Source organism: Pseudophryne corroboree, chromosome 4 (assembly GCF_028390025.1).
Source record: "Pseudophryne corroboree isolate aPseCor3 chromosome 4, aPseCor3.hap2, whole genome shotgun sequence".
Taxonomy (NCBI): Eukaryota; Metazoa; Chordata; class Amphibia; order Anura; family Myobatrachidae; genus Pseudophryne; species Pseudophryne corroboree.
The window spans coordinates 296,434,704-296,457,796 of record NC_086447.1 but is presented as its reverse complement, the minus strand read 5'-3'; the positions used below and the strand labels follow the sequence as shown (position 1 = coordinate 296,457,796).

The 23,093-nt window shown below is 44.2% G+C and overlaps 1 protein-coding gene and 1 pseudogene across 2 annotated transcripts in view; both read left to right on the top strand.

Annotated features, from left to right (window-relative positions):
• Window positions 1-23,093, top strand: part of SLC7A14 (solute carrier family 7 member 14) — a 246,794-nt gene that overhangs the window by 128,855 nt on the left and 94,846 nt on the right. The window lies entirely within an intron of this gene.
• Window positions 5,833-5,950, top strand: LOC134912546 (5S ribosomal RNA; annotated as a pseudogene).

Genomic DNA, 23,093 nt, shown 5'->3' with positions numbered 1-23,093 from the left:
GAGAGATCCTGTGCAGACTCCACCAACCCTTTTCTAGAGTACTGTGTATACTGAGTTCTGCTCAGTTTCCTAGAGTCTGGCACGGATCCACTGTGATCAAAAATCTGTTTCCTCTTCTTTCTTTTTACCCTCTGTAACTCTCTCTTATATAACATGACCAGCTTCAGTCTCAAAAATGAACTGAGTACTAAACGCAGAACAGATGACTTGGAAAACATTTTTCCTATCGATATAAACCCCGATACTGTGGAACAGAATTGGGAAGAAGACTGTCAAAAACTCAAATACTTACTACAACGTCAAACTAGAGTCAATTGGGACCTAACAAGTTTAGAAAATTATCACAAACAAAAAATAGTACCAAGAGGACTTAGACCTAAACTCTTTCCTTCATATGAACTGTTTACAGAGAATTTAAAACAGGAGTGGGAAACAACTTTGTTGAAATGCTCACAGGACCTAATCTGCATCCTTATTAAACATAACAATTTTGTCCTAGATGATTACTCAAAAGAAATTGAGAATTTAGGCAAAAATTTGGAACAGTGGGAACAAAATTCCAAGTTCCAGAGCAAATTTGAGAACATTAAGAAAGATCTGCAGATCTATGAACAGATCATAATAGATCGCAAAAAGAGCAAATTCTCTAGGGACAAAAGGGATTTTATCAATAATAATGTTTTCTACTGGACTAGACCAATCAGGAAGGGGCGTCTTACTGGACACCCTCAAACTCCATCATCTTCGGAAACAGAACTCTCAAGTATAGAAGAATTCGATCATCAGACGCGAGATCCAAGGAACTCCACGACCTCCAGACGAGAAAACAATTTGGTATCCGTTTTTTTAGAACAAACCCGAGGTGCACGGGATTTCAACACCAGAGGAAAAGAAAAACAAGGAGGAGTAAGAAGAAGAGGCCGGGAAAAATGGGGGTCCCCATCTCCCAGCAGATATCCGAACCGCAGAAAACAGAAATAAACCTTGATTCAAACCTATTACAGATTGTTAACTTATCTAAACATATCCTGACGGAAGATCAACAACGGGTACTGGGAATGGGCCTTAGTTTCTCACCCACAACCAAATTTAATAGATTCCAATGGCAGGTGAATCTACAGCTTTTTGGACGCAAATTATTACTTGCTAAATATTTTTCCAATCAAACATCTTCAGCAGACCCTGCTTCGGAACTACCACCCATAGCCGGTTTATCCTCTTTAGAAGAAGAAGCATTAGAAGCCCTGGAAGAACTCATGGATACCACGGTACCAACACAATCAAAAAGGACAACTCTTAAGAAAAAATCAACCTTTTTTCCAAATGACAACACCTGTCCGGAGGTTAAGGTGTTTACCAACTTGGTTTCCCGGGACCTGGATAAATTATACCTAAAAAGAAAATTTTCTAAACCAGTAGGCAATCTATCAAAAAAGGAACGGAAAGCAATCAGAGAAATCCAATCTTGGACTGACATTTTGATCAAACCCTCTGATAAAGGGGGGAATGTGGTAATATGGCCAGTGGAAATGTATTTGATTGAAGCAAACAAACAACTTGATGATCAATCTTGCTATAAAAAAAGCTTGTTTGACCCCACTGCCAATTATACACAACAATATATGAGGATTGTGGATCATGCTGTCAATTCAGGCACTATAACCAAAAGTGAACATGAATTCCTATCGGTGACCAACTCCAGAACCCCAACATTTTACCTTCTACCGAAGGTACATAAGAACCTTGACAACCCTCCAGGCCGACCAATCGTATCGGGCAATGGAGGCTTACTTGAAAAAGCCTGTATCTTTATAGACACACACTTGAGAGATCATGTAATGAGCCTCCCATCGTATACCAAGGACACCACCGATGTCCTTCGTAAAATTAACACCATTGAATTAGAAGAAACACATCTACTGGTGAGCCTGGATGTGGAGGCCTTATATACAAGTATACGACATGATTTGGGTATACGAGCTGTTGAATACTTTCTCAAAATGGAAGAAATGACTGAATTTCATCACTTTTTGCTCCAACTTTTACATTTTGTACTACATCAAAATTATTTTACTTTCAACAACCTCTTCTACACCCAGGTAAGAGGGACAGCTATGGGGGCAGCCTGTGCCCCGACATATGCGAACCTCTTCCTGGGGTGGTGGGAGAGGGAGTTTGTCTTCACAGACAGTATGGAGGAATATATTCAACATGTCGCTCTATGGACTCGTTACATAGACGACATTCTCCTGATTTGGAGTGGAACACCGGAGGAACTTGGTATGTTTATAAATCATCTTAATAATAACAACCTAAACCTCAAGTTTACTTTTGAATGCAACTCAAACAGTATATCCTTTTTGGATCTCAGAATCTATAGAGACGAGCATAACCTTCTTGCAACAGAAATCTACCGTAAAAGTACCTCCACAAATACTCTACTACATCAGACCAGCTCCCATTTTCCCCCCACAATTACCAATATCCCCAAAGGGGAATTCTTACGCCTACGGAGAAACTGTTCCAACGATAAGATATTTGCCACCCGCAGCAAAGAACTGGCACAAAGACTGAAAGAACGAGGATACAGTTCCAGATCCATCAAAAAAGCTAAAAAAATCTGTGTTCATACACCAAGAGAGTCATTAATTTTCCATGAGTCCAAAACCACGAATGACAATACGACAATTCGATTCGTAGGTGACTTCTGTGATGAATGGAAAGAAATCAAATCCATTCTACAACGACATTGGTCTATTCTCTTGTCTGACAATGACCTATCACAGAAACTCAATGATACAATAGATCTTAGCTGGAGACGTTCTCCAAATCTGAGAGACCATCTTGTGAAAAGTCATTTCATATCAAGACCAGCACGAGACCCTATTGCAATAGGAACCTATCCATGTGGAAATTGCAAAATCTGTGAGCATATTGTCAATCTCCAAACCACAACTGACAGATATGGGGATACCATTAAAATTAAGGATTTCTTTAATTGCAAAAGTACTAATGTAATTTATTGCATATCGTGCCCATGCAATCTTAAGTATATAGGAATCACCACACGTATGTTGAAGCATAGGGCTTTTGAACACATGAGCAATATTAGAAATGCCAGTAGAGACCAACAAAGGATGAAGCAACTCACCACTGTCTCCAGACACTTTCTGCAAAAACATTCCTGCTCCCCGCAAGACCTAAAAATATGTGGCTTAGAACAAGTCAAAATGGGGATCAGAGGCGGAGATATCATGACCACACTCCTTAAAAAAGAAAGTGAATGGACTTTTCGATTGAACACTTTAGCCCCAAATGGTCTCAATGAATATATCAGTTACAGTGTTTTCTTATAAAGTCTCTATCTTCCTCCTTTTATTCCCTTAAGCCTAGAACACTTCCACCAACATTTTAGTTTCCATAACCACACAGCTGTCCCGGCAGTCTCACAGTCCTTTCCCTCCCCCCTCCCCCTCGCTTCCATTTTCCCTTTCCCCTTTCAATCTCTCCCTCACTCCATCTCCACCCCCCTTAGTGCAGACACGGTCTCCCTTTTTTCCCCCCATTGTTCCCTCACTCACTTCAACTGCTTGCTGTCCTTCCCTATGTCACGCTCATTTTCACTCCCCCACCCTCACCTATCCCTGCCATCTCCGTTCACACTTTCTGCCCATGGGACAGTCTAAGTCCCGCTGACCCTGCTCACAGCACTTACCACATCTTTCTCTCCCAGTAGCCATGCATCCATTCACCTTCCAGTCACACCAATTTCTCCTATCCCCCCCCTTCCCCCCACGTCTCAGTTTATGTTCGGTGATTCTGATTATATCTATCTCATATATGATATATTTATTTAGCTTAATTTACTAATAAACCTCTTTTCCTCAGTCTTAATTACCCATATTCAACCTCCATTTCAATCCAAAATTAAAAATAAAAAATTCTTTCTTTCTAATTTTTACATCATTATTAATTAATTAATTTTTTTATTATTTTTCATTTCATTAGAATTTTCATAGGTATCAATTTCATTTTTACCATTTCCAATTTTACTCACCCTGATTTACTTTGCATTATTTTTTTCCCATTTTGGGCCATTATCTTTCAAGTTTCCCAACCCCCTTCAAGAATATTTCCCTGCCCCAGGATATGTAACAATAAAACCCAATACTCTCCATAATAGTTACACTGTTTTAATCAATATAGAACCACTATCAGCCTCTAACGGCTTTCAAACAGCCTTTATGATTCAGCCTAAGGATGTACTTATGGCTCTAACAAGCCTTATTAAGTCCGATTTTTTATCTGAATTCAGTCCTCACGTTTTTCCTCATATATAGTGTACCTTTATTTAACTTTACTCGATTTTACAAAAAATTGGATAGTATTTTATTACTACATACTACTGTTTTTCCTCCCAATTCAATTCTCAGTATTTAATCAACCAATATAGTCATCAATTATCCAATCAATAGGACTTCCCATGTCCTTATAAACCATTGCAAGAGAGACAGGGAGCAGGCAACAGGTGATCAAGCTCTCCTGAGCGAAACGTACGTCCACTTCCGGTTCCGGCGCTCCGAACTTCCGGTCGACGGACCGCGGACGCCGGCGTCTCGCGGCCGGGCTCACCCTCCACCACGGACCTTCAGCGGCGGCTTCCCAGAAACAAGGGGGGTATCATACCCCTCCACCTAACAGTAGGTCACAGGACACTTTTTCTCTGAGGCCATCGGACGCAATATCCCGGGCCTATTTGGCCACAATAGGCACACACTTGGCAGAATAAGAAGCCGCACTAAGGTCTGGGACTTATTGTCCATGTACCACTTTTTTTCACATTCTGTTACTAACAATTCATGGTTCCTCAAAAAGGTTCAGTCCTGCTCTTTTGAACAGGTGGTTATTAATTCTTAAAGGAATACTTACATCTTTTTGATATATTTCAAAATAATTGAATTTACAAAAAGAAAAACATTTTTTCTTTCCCCCCCCCCCCATATTTAGTTTGTTATCCTCTCTTTTTGGTAACCATAATGTGTAGCCGGTAATTTAGTATCCGACTAACCACATACATTTGTTTTGCTCATAATGGTGGATCAAACGCATGACTAGTCACCAGTATAGGCATTTTTCATTCACATAGCTATATTTATTTGACATTCCCAGTTATATTTATTTTTCGGTACTCCCTCTCATCCTGTCTAAACAATCTGAGTGGCTCTGCAATGCAAAATGTAAACAGGGCACCACTTTGTTATAAGACAGGACAGTAGAAGAGTTCCACTACCTTCCTTCGGTCTCAATGTCGTTTCTCACCACCCTCTCATTTTGTCATTCGATGGGTATACAGATGATAAAAAAGCAGAAGTGGTGTTTAACATAGACCTGAGTCCCTTTTGTCTATACCTATGTTTGGAGCACCAATAATTCCTGTACACCAGAATTATAAAATTATCTACTCAGTACCCCTGGTCAAACCTAGAGAGGCTATATATACACACCTCAGACCAATTCAACCAGCCCTCAGCGGGTCTCTTTTTTTTGGACTTTCTTTGGTTTTACCATTGTTCTCTATTAGCCACCAGTGCTACCTACCTAATTGTTTATTCAATGTCAATAATATTGAAGAAGAACTTGCACATGTGGACTACTCTAACTTTTTGAAGTTGTCCAGGGGGCCGTTGAAGCCTCTGGATTTGGAAACCATCAGGGAATATCAGAGGCCGCCAGTGTCTGGATTTAAGAGCATCCAGTTATTTCAATACAGCACTTGGGGATCTCTCAGAGTGCGATACTCGGTTCCAAGTACCATCCAAGCAGGATATACCCACCTGCGGTCAAACCACACTGAGTATGCCTAACCTCGTCTGATCTTGGAAGCCAAGCACTGTGGGCCAGGTCAGTACCTGGTTGGGAGACCACCAGGGAATACTTGGTACTGCAGGTATTTATATCCAAATTCAGGACACGGGACCTGGAGCCAAAGTATCATTCTCTATTTCAGTTTGTGATAATCATCATTTACCCATTATCAGTGTGGAGCCCGTTTTATCAGACTCAATAATATCCCTTCCTTCCGTTACATTGGGATTCTCAATACCAGTAAATTGTATGCTAATAATATATTTTTTCGGAAGAAGGTAATCTACATGCCCTATAGTATTTATCCGTTCCAACATTAGAGACACATATATAATTTCGCCCAAAGGAGCTATTCAGTTTGATTTATATCACCTAAACTCTAATTAATGAATTCACAATTTGGGTAGACTTAATCCCATGATAATTGCCAGCTAATTATTACTGTTACTTTGCCCTTTGCCTTATAGCCATTTTTTTAGAGGATCAATAATAAAAGTTACATTTTAAACATTATAAGACTACCGAATTTACAATAAAAGTGTGCCCCAGAAAAGACATATAGTCTTTCTTTTTCTTTTGGCTCTTGTACTTCACAAGAACCATATATTTTCCCCAGACATTAAAGTAGGCCCGGGGGAAAGAAAGGGCATTCTCTGGTCTCATGTCATAACAATTCAGTGATCCCTACCATTTTATTACAATTGAAATCATTATTGAACCTTGACGAATGTGTCACGTGGGAAGCTGGATGTTGCAGAGAGATAATGTACAGTAAGGTATTCCAGCTTTCCAGCTGGTGTCTAGAAGTACTGCCTCCTTATATTATTTAACAAGTCTGATTATCAGTGAACTGAGCACCTTTCCTTCTCACAGATTTCCAATGTAAGTGCTATCTGTTTAGTTCATTGTATTAAGTAATATAAAATGGTATAGCTCTAATCAATTTAGTAATATCCCTCAGGTGCAGAGCCAGCCTTAGGCATAGGCAAACTAGACAAATGCCTAGAGCATTTGGTATGCCCAGCGGCACAAGCAGCTTCTGCTGATTAAAATGATATGTGGCATGCCTATATTCTGTGTGTGACTGCGGCTGTATCTGCATACAGAATGCTACGTTACAGTGTATTCCTGGAAATCACTGTAACGTAGCATTTCATATGTAGATACAGTCACACACAGAATATAGGCATACCGCATATCATTTTAAACAGCAGAAGCTACTTGTGCATTCTAGCCAGATAGTAGTGCAAACAAGATGCATTTTCATAACAAAAGGTGCCCAACGTTAGCAGAGCTACCAGCTGACTCACACCATGCATCTCCTGCTGCATGGTGTATTGAGGCAAGATGTATGAGGACACATCTGTATCCAAGCAGAGGCAGAGGTCACAGTGTTAGCGGCCATGTGAGTGATGGGTGCAGGTGGGTTGGTTATGCAGTAGTGTTCTGAATATGTGTAAGGGGCATTCTGTGTGTGAATAAAGTTGCACTAGTGTGTGGCATAATTTGAATTGGCGGTACTATTGTGTGGCCATGCCCCCTCCCAGCAAGAACACACCCCTTTTTGGACTGTGCGCCAAATGCGCAATGTTTCTATTTAAAATATAGGGGGTAGGAACATCAAAATAAGGACTGCTATGGGTGAGGGGTGATGGTATTGGGAAAGGGATGCAGGGGCAGAGGCGGAACTGGTGGCGGTGCTAGGGGGCACCGGCCAAAATCTTGCCTAGGGCATCATATTGGTTAGGACCGGCTCTGCTCAGGTGCATGAAAGGGATGCATGAAAGGGAGGGGTCATTCTAAACAAGAAACAGAAGACACATATTCCCCAGCACACCAAATAATAGCAGTAAGACACTATGGGGGGATATGCTGGAGGAAGAGAGATGCAGATGCACACTCCTAGCACTAAGAACACTGATAGTAAAAATAATTTAAATAAACTCTCACAATTAAAATGGAGTATAATTGAAGTACTTAGCACACATTTGCGCAAATATGCGGGCCCATGTACCGAGGCCAGGTGACTTCATCACATGGGTCCCTAACATTCCTAATACTATCACATTATATAAATTTATACAGGACTTACCTCTAAATAGTGCCCTTTCAATGTGTGATCTGAAATGCAGGAACCTAGCTAATTAAAACAACTGAGGGTAAATGGGAGGGGTGCCAATACCAGAGGAAGGAAGCCTTGCCTTCCAGTGTACAATATATACACAAATATAGGGGGAAAAGGGGGGCCTGGACTGCACACCCTAATACTAAAGATTTCAAGAGGTACTATCATGCTGAGGCTTCTAATACTATGCTGGAGGAAGAGAGATGCAGATGCACACTCCTAGCACTAACAACACTGATAGTAAAAATAATTTAAATAAACTCTCACAATTAAACTGGAGTATAATTGAAGTTCTTAGCACACATTTGCGTAAATTTGCGGGCCCATGTACCGCGGCCACTATGGGGGGATATCCAGGGGCGTAGGAATGAAAATGTTCAGGGGGGGCAAAAAGCCAAGTCCTACTATAGAACCTGGAGCCCCTTTTTCTTGTGTTTGGTATCTCGTTTTACGACAGTTGTAACAGTGACTAGATATACAAAGACTCCCAACCCTATGTTAATTTTCATTAGTGTTTCTGGGGTTTACCAACCCCAGTTTCATTGTTTATTATTAAATATAATTGTTAATATTAACTACCAATTAGTACAATAGCTGTTTAGAAAGATAGATACATTCAATTGTTCATCTTAAAAATTTACATTTTTCATAGTCAGCAACCTAGTTTTTATTCAGATTTAGCTGGCAGCCTAATCACATTTGATTGGGAGGGTGGGTGGGGTGGGTGGGGGGGGGGATATATTGAGCAGCAAATGACCACTCAGTGCTTATAGTTATGTTTGAAGCAGGAAAAATGGGCAAGCATAAGTGTCTCAGCAAGGGCCAAAATGTGATGCAGTGGTTAGTACCTACCAACCGTGGTCAAGAAAGGAACCTCATGTACATTTTATTTTGACACGTGCCGCCTTCCTAAACATTGTTGCAGACCAAGTACACCCCTCCAGCAAGATAGTCCATCCTGCCACACTGCAAAAATTGTTCAGGATTCCGAATGATCATCTGTGGGATGTGCTAGAAAAACAAGTCCAAGCCATGGAGGCTTCACCTCATAGCTTACAGGATCTTTTGGTAATGTCTTGGTATCCACGAACAAGGGTGTGACTCCGCACCAGTCCTCAAAATTCAAGTGATAATTTATAGAACCAGAATTATAATCATATGTACAGTAGGTATACTTCCTATTAATTGTACCTGGTGGTGCACCCAGAGTCATGGAGAAACTAGAGAAAAAACAACTTTGCAGAAGACTCTTGTGTGGGTGCACTCTTGTTTTTGTTATATGACTAAAAATTAAAACATAACTTTTATTAACTCATTTCAAATGAATCCTCACTCTCATACTCCACCATGTTTGGTTAATAAAAAATATATTTATATTTATACACACAATTGTGCTTGTATTATTAGAAATAAGTAAGAACCCCAAATTGGGTTATTATCACAAAAAAATTGGAAATGTTCTGGTTAGTCTATCACCAAAAGACTTATAGGGGGATGTAGACACTATGGCTCTACATCCGATTCCTAACCAACCAGCACAAGCAAAGCTTGTTTTAATGAGAACTCAATGGGTCATGATTGACCGGACCATTCTTATCAGGAGTATGTATCCTAACAACATTATGTGCACATATGGGGGTGCCTGCTAGATTCCCCCGTGGTTTGGAGATAATAGGTTTAGCTGATTTTTGCTTTAGATATCTAGAAGAAAAAAGAAGACAGAGGATAAAAGGAAAAAAAGGGAAGAAAAAGTGGTGATCCTGCTGTTGGCATCTGGTCGGAATGGGTCATTAATTACAACACCGGGTATTCTCTGGGGGTCCCCCTCACAGATACTGACCCAGCCCGCCGCCGTTTTGCTTCCAAGATCGGACGAGATCGGGCTCTATCAGTGGGCTATGGTAGTAACTATTAGACGCAATTGGTCGACTCACCAATGAGAGTGCACCGATTTAAAGATTTCAGAGAAAAGGCAAACTGCGGATCTGCTGTCTACGTTAGGCGCAGGATTTAACCTGTGAATCATAGATGAGAGTCCGCTGATATAAAGAAAATTATAAGTAAAGATAAAAGGTAAACGTTTGCTGCACAAGAAGGTGCCTTCTTGTGGAGTCCATGTCTCGACAGGTCAGAGCTGTTTTGGTGGCAACAGGGAGAACTAAACAATATTAGGCAGGTGGTATAATGTTATGGCTGATTGTATTTTTGCACTAATTTAAGGCATTAACTAGCGCTGTCCTCCTCCAATTGCTTAGTCTCTGGATTTATCTGAGAGGACTGATGTCACATATTCGTCTATTTTGACTGGCAACTCCTAAATAAAACCATAATATTTTTAAGACTTGTCACAATACACTAATACTTAGAAGCTCTTTCCTTGAAATGCCTAATGTCAAATAAATTGGTTATCAATTATTTTCTTTACCTGTTAAAAAGAAAAGAAACATCATTTTTTATAATAGGTGTGTCTTGGTACAGGGAATGAAGCCTTCCTGGAGGAGTTGTAACAGCAACACACTCCTCTTTCAATAAAATCTACAGGCATGAGAAACCTATAAGTAAAAGAAACTATACTGTAAGCATGAGACACCTCTACACATGAGAAATTAATAGGCATTTGAAAGCTATAAACATGATAAAACTGTACTGTAAGTGTGAGAAACCTACAAACATGAAGAACCTATAAGCATTGAGAAACTTATACTGTCATCTTGAGAAACATATAAGCATGAGAAACCTGTAAACATGAGGAACCTATAAGCATAGCCAGATTAAGAGGGGGCACAGGCAGTGGCAAACGCATGATTTCAAGAGGGGGGTTTCCAAATGACAGAACTTTGTGGGCCCATAGCAACATTTTTAAGGGGCTCCTGTCCCAATACTTCTGCAGCAGTTGTTAATTTTATGGTAGTCGTGCCCTAGTTCACATTATGTCACATTGTAGTGCTACCAATAAACATTATGCAACACAGTACTCCCACTTCACATTATGACATACAGTGTCCCCAGGACATATTATCCCATACTACAGTGCCCCAAGTTCATATTACGTAACATTCTAATGCCCTCCAGTTCATTTTATATCACATGAGCAGGACCAGGGGCGTAACTAAATATATTGTAACCCCAAGGCAAAAGTTTGTAAGGACCTCTATTTACCACACAATAGTGAAAAATCTATATAACACATGCAACTGTGACAGGGAAGGTAACATTTCTCAGCTCTGGGCCCCATAGCAGCTGTACTCCCTACACCTATGGTAGCTATGTCCTTGTATATAACACATGTAACTGTGACAGGGAAGGTGGCCCCACTCAGCTATGTGCCCCATAGCAGCTGCACTCCCTGCACCTATGGTAGCTACACCCTTGTGTAAAACACATGTAACTGTGACAAGGAAGGTGGGCCCCACTCATCTCCTGGCCCCATAGCAGCCGTGACAGGACAGGTGGGCCCAGTCGCGTCACAAGGGGGGTGCGGGCCGCACCCGGTTGTGACACCTGGAGGGGTGTGACACCAAATGTAAGCTCCTCTGCAGTGACAGGAGCAGGTGCTGCAGTGAGAAAGTCTCCTACAGCACCCAGCTCCTGTCATAGAAGAGGAGCCGACAGCGCACGGAGACTGTCTCTGGGGGAAGCCCAGCATCTCCGGAGATGCTAGGCATGCCCACAGAGTGAAGATTCTGGGATCCCCGCGAAGCCATGCCTCCTATGTGTTAGACCACGCCCCCTTTTTGCCGCGAATGCGACAGGAGATCAGGGGTGCGCACCGGGTGTCACCGCACCCGGTGACGCCTCTGGGTGGGCCTCTCTCAGCTCTGGGCCTCATAGAAGCTGCACTCCATGCACCTATGGTAGCTACGCCCTTGCTACCACTAACTACACTTATTCACATCTGTTATGTTTAAATGTGTAAGGAGATGCTTCTAAAGCAAAGACCACTTTTTAGTACTTGTGCGTAATGTTGACTGCTCTGCTCTAAATACTACCAAAGCAATAAAGCCAAAAGAGGTGACATCACAGTAGATGCATTAAAAAAATTAGCTTCTGACTAGAATCACTATCATCAGCGTCCAGTGTCCATTAGTTGATTGGGAATCAGATGCAGTGTGGAACTTCATTACATCCTATACAATGAAATTGTAATCAAGACGCAAAAGTCAAAGGTTCACTTGGCATTGTGTTAGAAAAACATATCCACAGGATAGAAAACTCAGTTATGTGATTTAATTTAATAAATGCATTCTTTTACATCACACACATTATTTCATCCAGACAAGCTATCTACAGGCATTACGCCAAGGCTCAGAAAGTACCAGACAACATCTACTTTTTTTCCTAAAATAAATCAATAAACCATTTTCCTGCTTCAGAAAATATGTTCAGTCCATTACAGCAAGCCCAGGTGATAAATCTATTGTGTCACTATGGTTTCATTTAGTTTCTCAATGTAATTCAGGTATCATTTTTCACAGAAGTCTTAGATTTTCTTTAAACACATAAATTACGTTAAACGTGCTATATTTGTGTTAACAAAATGACATCTTTTCCTAAACACAGAGATATTCAAGTAACTCGCCAGAGATATATTAAATAGAATGTCAATTAACTATGATGATTTTCAAAATGAGTGGCAATAAACTTGGGATTTATATATAAACAAAAACGAACGAGATGGTATCAGTATCCCGGCGCTTGGGATGCCGGCGGTCAGAGAACCAACAGCAGCATCCCGATGTGCATGATTTCGACACCTGCAAGGTAAGTTTCCTAACCCTCCTCTTCTACCCCCTTAATCCTCCCTTCCCGCAGCCTGATCCTAACCGCCCTCCCCAGCCTAAACCTAACCCTCCCAGGTGGTGCTGAAACTTTACCCCCCTGCCTGCAGCCTAAACCTAACCCTCCCACAACTGCAACCTAACCCCCCTTCTCGGGTGGTCCTAACTCTGGCCCTCCCTGCCCGCAATCTAAACCAAACCCACCCAACCCCTCGCAGTCTAACCCTCCCCCACAGCCAAATCCACCACCCCCCTGCAGCCTAACCCTCCCCCCACAGCCAAATCCAACCCGCCCTCCTGCAACCTGACCCTAACCCTCCCCCTGCAGCCTAAACCTAACTCCCACCACCACTGCCTGACACTAGGGAGCCCCAGCATACTTACTTTTACAATGCAGGCAGTCAGGATTCCGGTGCCGGCATTTTGATCCATGTTGGGATTCCGGTGCCGGCATTCTGACCATTGCTGGCATCGGTATTCCTACTGCCGGCGTCCCAACTTCCAGTATGCTGACAGGATCCCAAAGAAACAAATGAAGTTAATTAGTTAAACTAGAGAGACTTGTATATAATTGTATTGGTTTGATAGTTTAGTATGTCTTTGTCTAGCTAGAATGGATAGATAACATTAACTTTACATATACATTACATCTACATTTTTATATTTATGGAAATAGTTTCTGCACTACCCAATATCATATATGTTAGTATGTGTAGGTTGTATATGAATAATGTGCAGTACTTGGCAGAAAACCAAAGAGGTTGGGACACATTTTAAATACTAAGACAATGTTATAGGCCATAAGGAACATAGACATTTTATAATATACTTTTGAATTCAGAAAAATACAATAAAACAAGGAACACTTACCAAATAAAAAAATCAATAATCAAATGTGAAATAGAAATAGAGTGGTAGGGTGCACCTGGAATGAAATACAACAATTTGTGAAACAAAGAGAAAGAAGTCCTGCACTTATGACTTACCTGTGCACTGTCCTCTTCTCTTCCCCCAGAGTTAACACCAGCACTGAAATTTCCATCAGTGATAGTGACACCACAATTTAATTTTCCCATGTCTCCTATATTTGGTAGCTTGATGCCACTGTTGACTCCTCTGCTTTACTCTTCTCACACTCCTAACTCCTTTGCATGCCAAATACTGCTAGAATAAAAAATTTTTGTTAATCGAATTTGCAACAAATATGCCAAACCATTCTATCATTATCTCTCGCCATGACTACAGCAACCTTCTCCTGTTGGCAATCCAGTCACCATTCTGTCCCTACTTCACTCTATCCTAAATGCAGCGGCAAGACTCCTCTTGCGGCTTAACATCTGCCATATCACTCTACAATTCCCTACAATAGTTCATGACTTTCAGAACCCTATATAAATTACACTAACATATGAAGCCCTTAACAACCTCATCCTTTCTGACAACTCAATGCTTATCTTGAAATACTCTCCCATGTACCCTCTTAGGTCTGCCTGTTACTTTTTCTTTGCCTCCTTTCTGATGTCTCCTTTCTTATGCTAGGCACACACTATAAGATTTTTTTCCTAATATAGATCTGTTGAGACTAACCAAATCGATACCAATGTACAGTATACGCATTACACAATAATAACACGGGTCTGCGACAAAAAAGCTTTTTGAACGAATCTATGTGATAGATTTTTGGCTTCTGAACACGAAAATGACTCCCGATTTTGCATATCACATAATGTTTTTCAGAAAAACGTGTATTTATGAATAAAAAATGTTTTTCTCATATTCATTAAAGCCTTAAATATATTCTGCCTACATTTATTATAAAACACTGTCTTAAATGAATTCAGTTGGTACAGTATAGTACATTGCAATTCAGTTCTCGTCATAAAACTTCCCCGCTCCCAGTGCCAGATTAAGTTCTGCATGGGCCTGGAGCTGAAATTTACAAAGGGCCTAAACCCCATACTGTCTAAAGTAGGGGTGGGCAACATGCGGCCCGCGGGCCGGATGCAGCCCGCGAACCGATTCTGCCTGGCCCGCTGTCCCATACCACTGTGCAATGACAAGCGGCCCGGCTGAGCCGCTTGTCATTGCGCTACGAAGCTCCGAGATGCGGCGCCGCTGAGGAAATACCCGGTCTGCTGACCGGGATTTCCTCTGTGACATCAGGCGCTGGGCGTCATAGGGGGCGGAGCCACGGCAGGAGAGTGCAGAGGGCAGCGGGTAGCAGCGGCGGCTCTGCGCAGTGCAGCGGATCTGGCAGAAGGCGGTGGACAGGAGCGGTCCTTGGTGCGGGCAAGCAGTGCCTTTGCCCGGGGCACTGCGGCCTGGGGGCGCGGCCGCAGTCACCCCGGAGGCACCGCCGCCTGCCCGCACTCCGCTCCACGGCTGCAGCAGACGCCGTGGGCTGTGTGGGCGTCCGCTGCAGCCGGCTCCAGGCACAGACACTAGAGGTCGTTATTGACCTCTAGTGTCTGTGCGGCGCTATGGGAGAGACGTCATTGACGTCTCTCCCATAGAGAGGAGCGGGCGGCCAGACTGACGGAGCAGCAGCAGCAGCAGAAGAAGCAGGAGCGGGGCAGTGGTAAGTATTGTTTCTCTGACGTCCTAAGTGGATGCTGGGGACTCCGTCAGGACCATGGGGATTAGCGGCTCCGCAGGAGACAGGGCACAAAAGTAAAAGCTTTAGGATCAGGTGGTGTGCACTGGCTCCTCCCCCTATGACCCCCCTCCAAGCCTCAGTTAGATTTTTGTGCCCGGCCGAGAAGGGTGCAATCTAGGTGGCTCTCCTAAAGAGCTGCTTAGAGTAAAAGTTTTGTTAGGTTTTTTATTTTCAGTGAGTCCTGCTGGCAACAGGCTCACTGCTACGAGGGACTTAGGGGAGAAGAAGTGAACTCACCTGCGTGCAGGATGGATTGGCTTCTTAGGCTACTGGACACCATTAGCTCCAGAGGGATCGAACACAGGCCCAGCCATGGAGTCCGGTCCCAGAGCCGCGCCGCCGACCCCCTTGCAGATGCCGAAGAGTGAAGAGGTCCAGAAACCGGCGGCAGAAGACTTTTCAGTCTTCATGAGGTAGCGCACAGCACTGCAGCTGTGCGCCATTGTTGTCAGCACACTTCACACCAGCGGTCACTGAGGGTGCAGGGCGCTGGGGGGGGCGCCCTGGGCAGCAATGAAATACCTATACTGGCTAAAAGATACATCACATATAGCCCCTGGGGCTATATGGATGTATTTAACCCCTGCCAGGTCTCAGAAAAACGGGAGAAGAAGCCCGCCGAAAAGGGGGCGGAGCCTATTCTCCTCAGCACACAGCGCCATTTTCCCTCACAGAAATGCTGGTGGGAAGGCTCCCAAGCTCTCCCCTGCACTGCACTACAGAAACAGGGTTAAAACAGAGAGGGGGGGCACTTATTTGGCGATATGATTATATATATTAAGATGCTATAAGGGAAAAACACTTATATAAAGGTTGTCCCTGTATAATTATAGCGTTTTGGTGTGTGCTGGCAAACTCTCCCTCTGTCTCCCCAAAGGGCTAGTGGGGTCCTGTCCTCTATCAGAGCATTCCCTGTGTGTGTGCTGTGTGTCGGTACGTGTGTGTCGACATGTATGAGGACGATGTTGGTGAGGAGGCGGAGCAATTGCCTGTAATGGTGATGTCACTCTCTAGGGAGTCGACACCAGAATGGATGGCTTATTTAGGGAATTACGTGATAATGTCAACACGCTGCAAGGTCGGTTGACGACATGAGACGGCCGGCAAACCAATTAGTACCTGTCCAGGCGTCTCAAACACCGTCAGGGGCTTTAAAACGCCCATTTACCTCAGTCGGTCGACACAGACACGGACACTGACTCCAGTGTCGACGGTGAAGAAACAAACGTATTTTCCATTTGGGCCACACGTTACATGTTAAGGGCAATGAAGGAGGTGTTACATATTTCTGATACTACAAGTACCACAAAAGAGGGTATTATGTGGGGTGTGAAAAAACTACCTGTAGTTTTTCCTGAATCAGATAAATTAAATGAAGTGTGTGATGATGCGTGGGTTTTCCCCGATAGAAAATTATTGGCGTTATACCCTTTCCCGCCAGAAGTTAGGGCGCGTTGGGAAACACCCCTTAGGGTGGATAAGGCGCTCACACGCTTATCAAAACAAGTGGCGTTACCGTCTCCAGATACGGCCGCCCTCAAGGAGCCAGCTGATAGGAGGCTGGAAAATATCCTAAAAAGTATATACACACATACTGGTGTTATACTGCGACCAACGATCGCCTCAGCCTGGATGTGCAGCGCTGGGGTGGCTTGGTCGGATTCCCTGACTGAAAATATTGATACCCTTGACAGGGACAGTATTTTATTGACTATAGAGCATTTAAAGGATGCATTTCTATATATGCGAGATGCACAGAGGGATATTTGCACTCTGGCATCAAGAGTAAGTGCGATGTCCATATCTGCTAGAAGATGTTTATGGACACGACAGTGGTCAGGTGATGCAGATTCCAAACGGCACATGGAAGTATTGCCGTATAAAGGGGAGGAGTTATTTGGGGTCGGTCCATCGGACCTGGTGGCCACGGCAACAGCTGGAAAATCCACCTTTTTTACCCCAAGTCACATCTCAGCAGAAAAAGACACCGTCTTTTCAGCCTCAGTCCTTTCGTCCCCATAAGGGCAAGTAGGCAAAAGGCCACTCATATCTGCCCAGGGATAGAGGAAAGGGAAGAAGACTGCAGCAGGCAGCCCATTCCCAGGAACAGAAGCCCTCCACCGCTTTGGCCAAGTCCTCAGCATGACGCTGGGGCCGTACAAGCGGACTCAGCTGCGGTGGGGGGTCGTCTCAAGAGTTTCAGCGCGCAGTGGGCTCACTCGCAAGTGGACCCCTGGATCCTACAAGTAGTATCCCAGGGGTACAGATTGGAGATTCGAGACGTCTCCCCCTCGCAGGTTCCTGAAGTCTGCTTTACCAACGTCTCCCTCCGACAGGGAGGCAGTATTGGAAACAATTCACAAGCTGTATTCCCAGCAGGTGATAATCAAAGTACCCCTCCTACAATAAGGAAAGGGGTATTATTCCACACTATATTGTGGTACTGAAGCCAGACGGCTCGGTGAGACCTATTCTAAATCTGAAATATTTGAACACTTACATACAAAGGTTCAAATCAAGATGGAGTCACTCAGAGCAGTGATAGCGAACCAGGAAGAAGGGGACTATATGGTGTCCCTGGACATCAAGGATGCTTACCTCCATGTCCCAATTTGCCCTTCTCACCAAGGGTACCTCAGGTTCGTGGTACAAACTGTCACTATCAGTTTCAGACGCTGCCGTTTGGATTGTCCACGGCACCCCGGGTCTTTACCAAGGTAATGGCCGAAATGATGATTCTTCTTCAAAGAAAAGGCGTCTTAATTATCCCTTACTTGGACGATCTCCTGATAAGGGCAAGGTCCAGAGAACAGTTGGAGGTCGGAGTAGCACTATCTCAAGTAGTTCTACGACAGCACGGGTGGATTCTAAATATTCCAAAATCGCAGCTGTCTCCGACGACACGTCTGCTGTTCCTAAGGATGATTCTGGACACAGTCCAGAAAAAGGTGTTTCTCCCGGAGGAGAAAGCCAGGGAGTTATCCGAGCTAGTCAGGAACCTCCTAAAACCAGGAAAAGTGTCAGTGCATCATTGCACAAGGGTCCTGGGAAAAATGGTGGCTTCTTACGAAGCGATTCCATTCGGCAGATTTCACGCAAGAACTTTTCAGTGGGATCTGCTGGAAAAATGGTCCGGATCGCATCTTCAGATGCATCAGCGGATAACCCTGTCTCCAAGGACAAGGGTGTCTCTTCTGTGGTGGCTGCAGAGTGCTCATCTACTAAAGGGCCACAGATTCGGCATTCAGGACTGGGTCCTGGTGACCACGGATGCCAGCCTGAAAGGCTGGGGAGCAGTCACACAAGGAAAAAATTTCCAGGGAGTGTGATCAAGTCTGGAGACTTCTCTCCACATAAATATACTGGAGCTAAGAGCAATTACAATGCTCTAAGCTTAGCAAGACCTCTGCTTCAAGGTCAGCCGGTATTGATCCAGTGGGACAACATCACGGCAGTCGCCCACGTAAACAGACTGGGCGGCACAAGAAGCAGGAGGGCAATGGCAGAAACTGCAAGGATTCTTCGCTGGGCGGAAAATCATGTGTTAGCACTGTCAGCAGTGTTCATTCCGGGAGTGGAAAACTGGGAAGCAAACTTCCTCAGCACGACCTCCACCCGGGAGAGTGGGGACTTCATCGGGAAGTCTTCCACATGATTGTGAACCGTTGGGAAGGACCAAAGGTGGACATGATGGCGTCCCGCCTGAACAAAAAACTGGACAGGTATTGCGCCAGGTCAAGAGACCCTCAGGCAATAGCTGTGGACGTTCTGGTAACACCGTGGGTGTACCAGTCGGTGTATGTGTTTCCTCCTCTGCTTCTCATACCTAAGGTACTGAGAATTATAAGGCGTAGAGGAGTAAGAACTATACTCGTGGCTCCGGATTGGCCAAGAAGGACTTGGTACCCGGAACTTCAAGAGATGCTCACAGAGGACTCATGGCCTCTGCCGCTAAGAAGGGACTTGCTTCAGCAAGTACCATGTCTGTTCCAAGACTTACCGCAGCTGCGTTTGACGGCATGGCGGTTGAACGCCGGATCCTAAGGGAAAAAGGCATTCCGGAAGAGGTCATTCCTACCCTGGTCAAAGCCAGGAAGGAGGTGACCGCACAACATTATCACCACATGTGGCGAAAATTTGTTGCGTGGTGGGAGGCCAGGAAGGCCCCACGAAGAAATTTCAACTCGGTCGATTCCTGCATTTCCTGCAAACAGGAGTGTCTATGGGCCTCAAATTGGGGTCCATTAAGGTTCAAATTTCGGCCCTGTCGATTTTCTTCCAGAAAGAATTGGCTTCAGTTCCTGAAGTCCAGAAGTTTGTCAAGGGAGTACTGCATATACAACCCCCTCTTGTGCCTCCAGTGGCACTGTGGGATCTCAACGTAGTTCTGGGATTCCTCAAATCACATTGGTTTAAACCGCTCAAATCTGTGGATTTGAAATATCTCACATGGAAAGTGACCATGATGTTGGCCCTGGCCTCGGCCAGGCGAGTGTCAGAATTGGCGGCTTTGTCTCACAAAAGCCCATATCTGATTGTCCATTCGGACAGGGCAGAGCTGCGGACTCGTCCCCAGTTTCTCCCTAAGGTGGTGTCAGCGTTTCACCTGAACCAACTTATTGTGGTACCTGCGGCTACTAGGGACTTGGAGGACTCTAAGTTGCTAGATGTTGTCAGGGCCCTGAAAATATAGGTTTCCAGGACGGCTGGAGTCAGGAAAACTGACTTGCTGTTATCCTGTATGCACCCAACAAACTGGGTGCTCTTGCTTCTAAGCAGACGATTGCTAGTTGGATGTGTAGTACAATTCAGCTTGCACATTCTGTGGCAGGCCTGCCACAGCCAAAATTTGTAAATGCCCATTCCACAAGGAAGGTGGGCTCATCTTGGGCGGCTGCCCGAGGGGTCTCGGCTTTACAACTTTGCCGAGCTGCTACTTGGTCAGGGGCACACCCTGGCTGAGGAGGACCTGGAGTTCTCTCACTCGGTGCTGCAGAGTCATCCGCACTCTCCCGCCCGTTTGGGAGCTTTGGTATAATCCCCATGGTCCTGACGGAGTCCCCAGCATCCACTTAGGACGTCAGAGAAAATAAGAATTTACTTACCGATAATTCTATTTCTCGTAGTCCGTAGTGGATGCTGGGCGCCCATCCCAAGTGCGGATTGTCTGCAATACTTGTACATAGTTATTGTTCAAAAATCGGGTTATTGTTGTTGTGAGCCATCTTTTCAGAGGCTCCGCTGTTATCATGCTGTTAACTGGGTTCAGATCACAGGTTGTACAGTGTGATTGGTGTGGCTGGTATGAGTCTTACCCGGGATTCAAAATCCTTCCTTATTGTGTACGCTCGTCCGGGCACAGTATCCTAACTGAGGCTTGGAGGGGGGTCATAGGGGGAGGAGCCAGTGCACACCACCTGATCCTAAAGCTTTTACTTTTGTGCCCTGTCTCCTGCGGAGCCGCTAATCCCCATGGTCCTGACGGAGTCCCCAGCATCCACTACGGACTACGAGAAATAGAATTATCGGTAAGTAAATTCTTATTTTTTCTTATTGTGTGTGTGTGTGTGTGTGTGTGTGTGTGTGTGTGTGTGTGTGTGTGTGTGTTGTAAGCAGGGGGCAAATAAAGAGGGGGCACAACAACTGGGGGCAAATAAAGAGGAGGCACAAATACTGGGGGCAAATAAAGAGGGGGCACAACTACTGGGGGCAAATAAAGAGGGGGCACAACTACTGGGGGCAAATAAAGAGGAGGCGCAAATACTGTGAGCAAATAAAGAGGGGGCAAATAAAGAGGGGGCATATCTACAGGGGCAAATCAACTGGGGGTCACAGCTACTGTGAGCATAACTGGCCACGCCCCTCCCCTATGAAGCCACACACCCGCACAGGTGGCGGGGGTAATCGCTGTGCAGGGGAGCGATCGCATGTGCAGGAGAGCTGCAGAAACAGACGTTTGTGCAGTCTCTGCGCAGCCCAGGACTTACTCTTCCAGTGTGATGATCGGGGCCGGAGCTGACGTCAGAAACCCTCCCTACAAACGCCTGGTCCCTCCTGCATTTTTCCGTGCACTCCTCTAAACCGGTCAGTTGCCACCCACAAACGGCCTCTTCCTGTCAATCACCTTGCGATCACCTGTGCGATCGCTTTGTTCGCACCATCCCATCACTGCCTGACGCTCCCCAGCGCGGCGGACCGATGTGCCTGCGCATTGCAATGCATGCGCAGTTCAGACCCGATCACCTGCTGTGCGAAAATACACAGCAGCGACCGGGTCTGAATTGGGCCCTATAACGGGTCTTATTTTGCAGCAACTGCTGACTAAGGGGCTGATTCAGACCTGATCACTGTGCTGCAAATTTTGCTGTCCTGCGTTCGGGTAGTCGCCGCCCCCAGGAGGAGTGTAAATTCACCCGTGCAAGTGTACGATCGTATGTGTATGCAGTGCTGCAAAAATCTACTTTGTGCAGTCTCTGCGCAGCCCAGGACTTACTCCTACAAATATTTGTCATTCATATTAGTCCCCGCCCTTGTGTGTGGCCCTCGAATATTCACTGGAAGTGTTAAGCGGCCCCCCAGCTGAAATAATTGCCCACCCCTGGTCTAAAGGAACATTGCACACAACAATTACAACTACAAGGTGAGCTGGCAGTGGCAGACCAAATACAACAGATGCAACACAGTTTTGCTCTGTGCCGGCTCATTTTAACCCCTGCCCTCTACCACATATATACACACAGCATTACAGGCCCTGACATTACAAAGTTAATAAAAGATGAACATTTTGGGCGTGTAATGAATATTATGAAACTTCGGTATGGACTTCGTTCAAACAAGTGATTTCAAAATTTTTAGGCAATGTCAAGGATCCAAACTACAAAGAAATTGTCATGGAAATGCTTAATAGTTACAGAAACCTTGTCTGCAATATGAGTTTAAAGGTACATTTTTTGAATTCCCATATTAAGCATTTCCTGAATAATCTCGGAGACTACAGTGAAGAACAGGGTGAACGGTTCCACCAAGACGTTAAAGATGTAGAAAGAAGATACCAGGGTCGTTGGGACGTCAGCATGATGGCTGACTACTGCCTGCTGGATGGTACACAGAGATGACACCGAAAAAACGTACTGTATAAGCGAAAAGCGACAAAACAAAGTTTGAAGACAAAAACCCCCCCAAGATATTAACTATTTACAAAATAATTATGGTTTTGTCTCTATTATTGTTTGATTTTATTGTTATATTATTATGTAATTAAGACAAAAACAGTGATATCATCTACACTTCTTCGTATTTCACAATAAAATGTCAAGTACAATTAAAGTTCTTGTTTTTTGTTTAAAATGTATGTAACCCCCTTACAGGTAAATGTGATGTGATAATTTTTTTATATACTATTTTTTGATGTACACAGGAGTATAATTAAGAATATAAAAGTATTATTAAAAAAAGCTTCCATTACCTTAAATTTCGCAGACCTGTGTAATTTAATTCTTAATTCTTCAATTCCAAATCCTCCAAATCATCTCTGATAGTGTCCTTATCCACTATATACTAGACATCAGCAAAGTCCATACACGTTGCAATTCCAAAACGAAGTGAATAACAAATTGTGTGCAGCACATGAATATTGAGAGCCAATCCTACATGACTTGGACCGACTTTC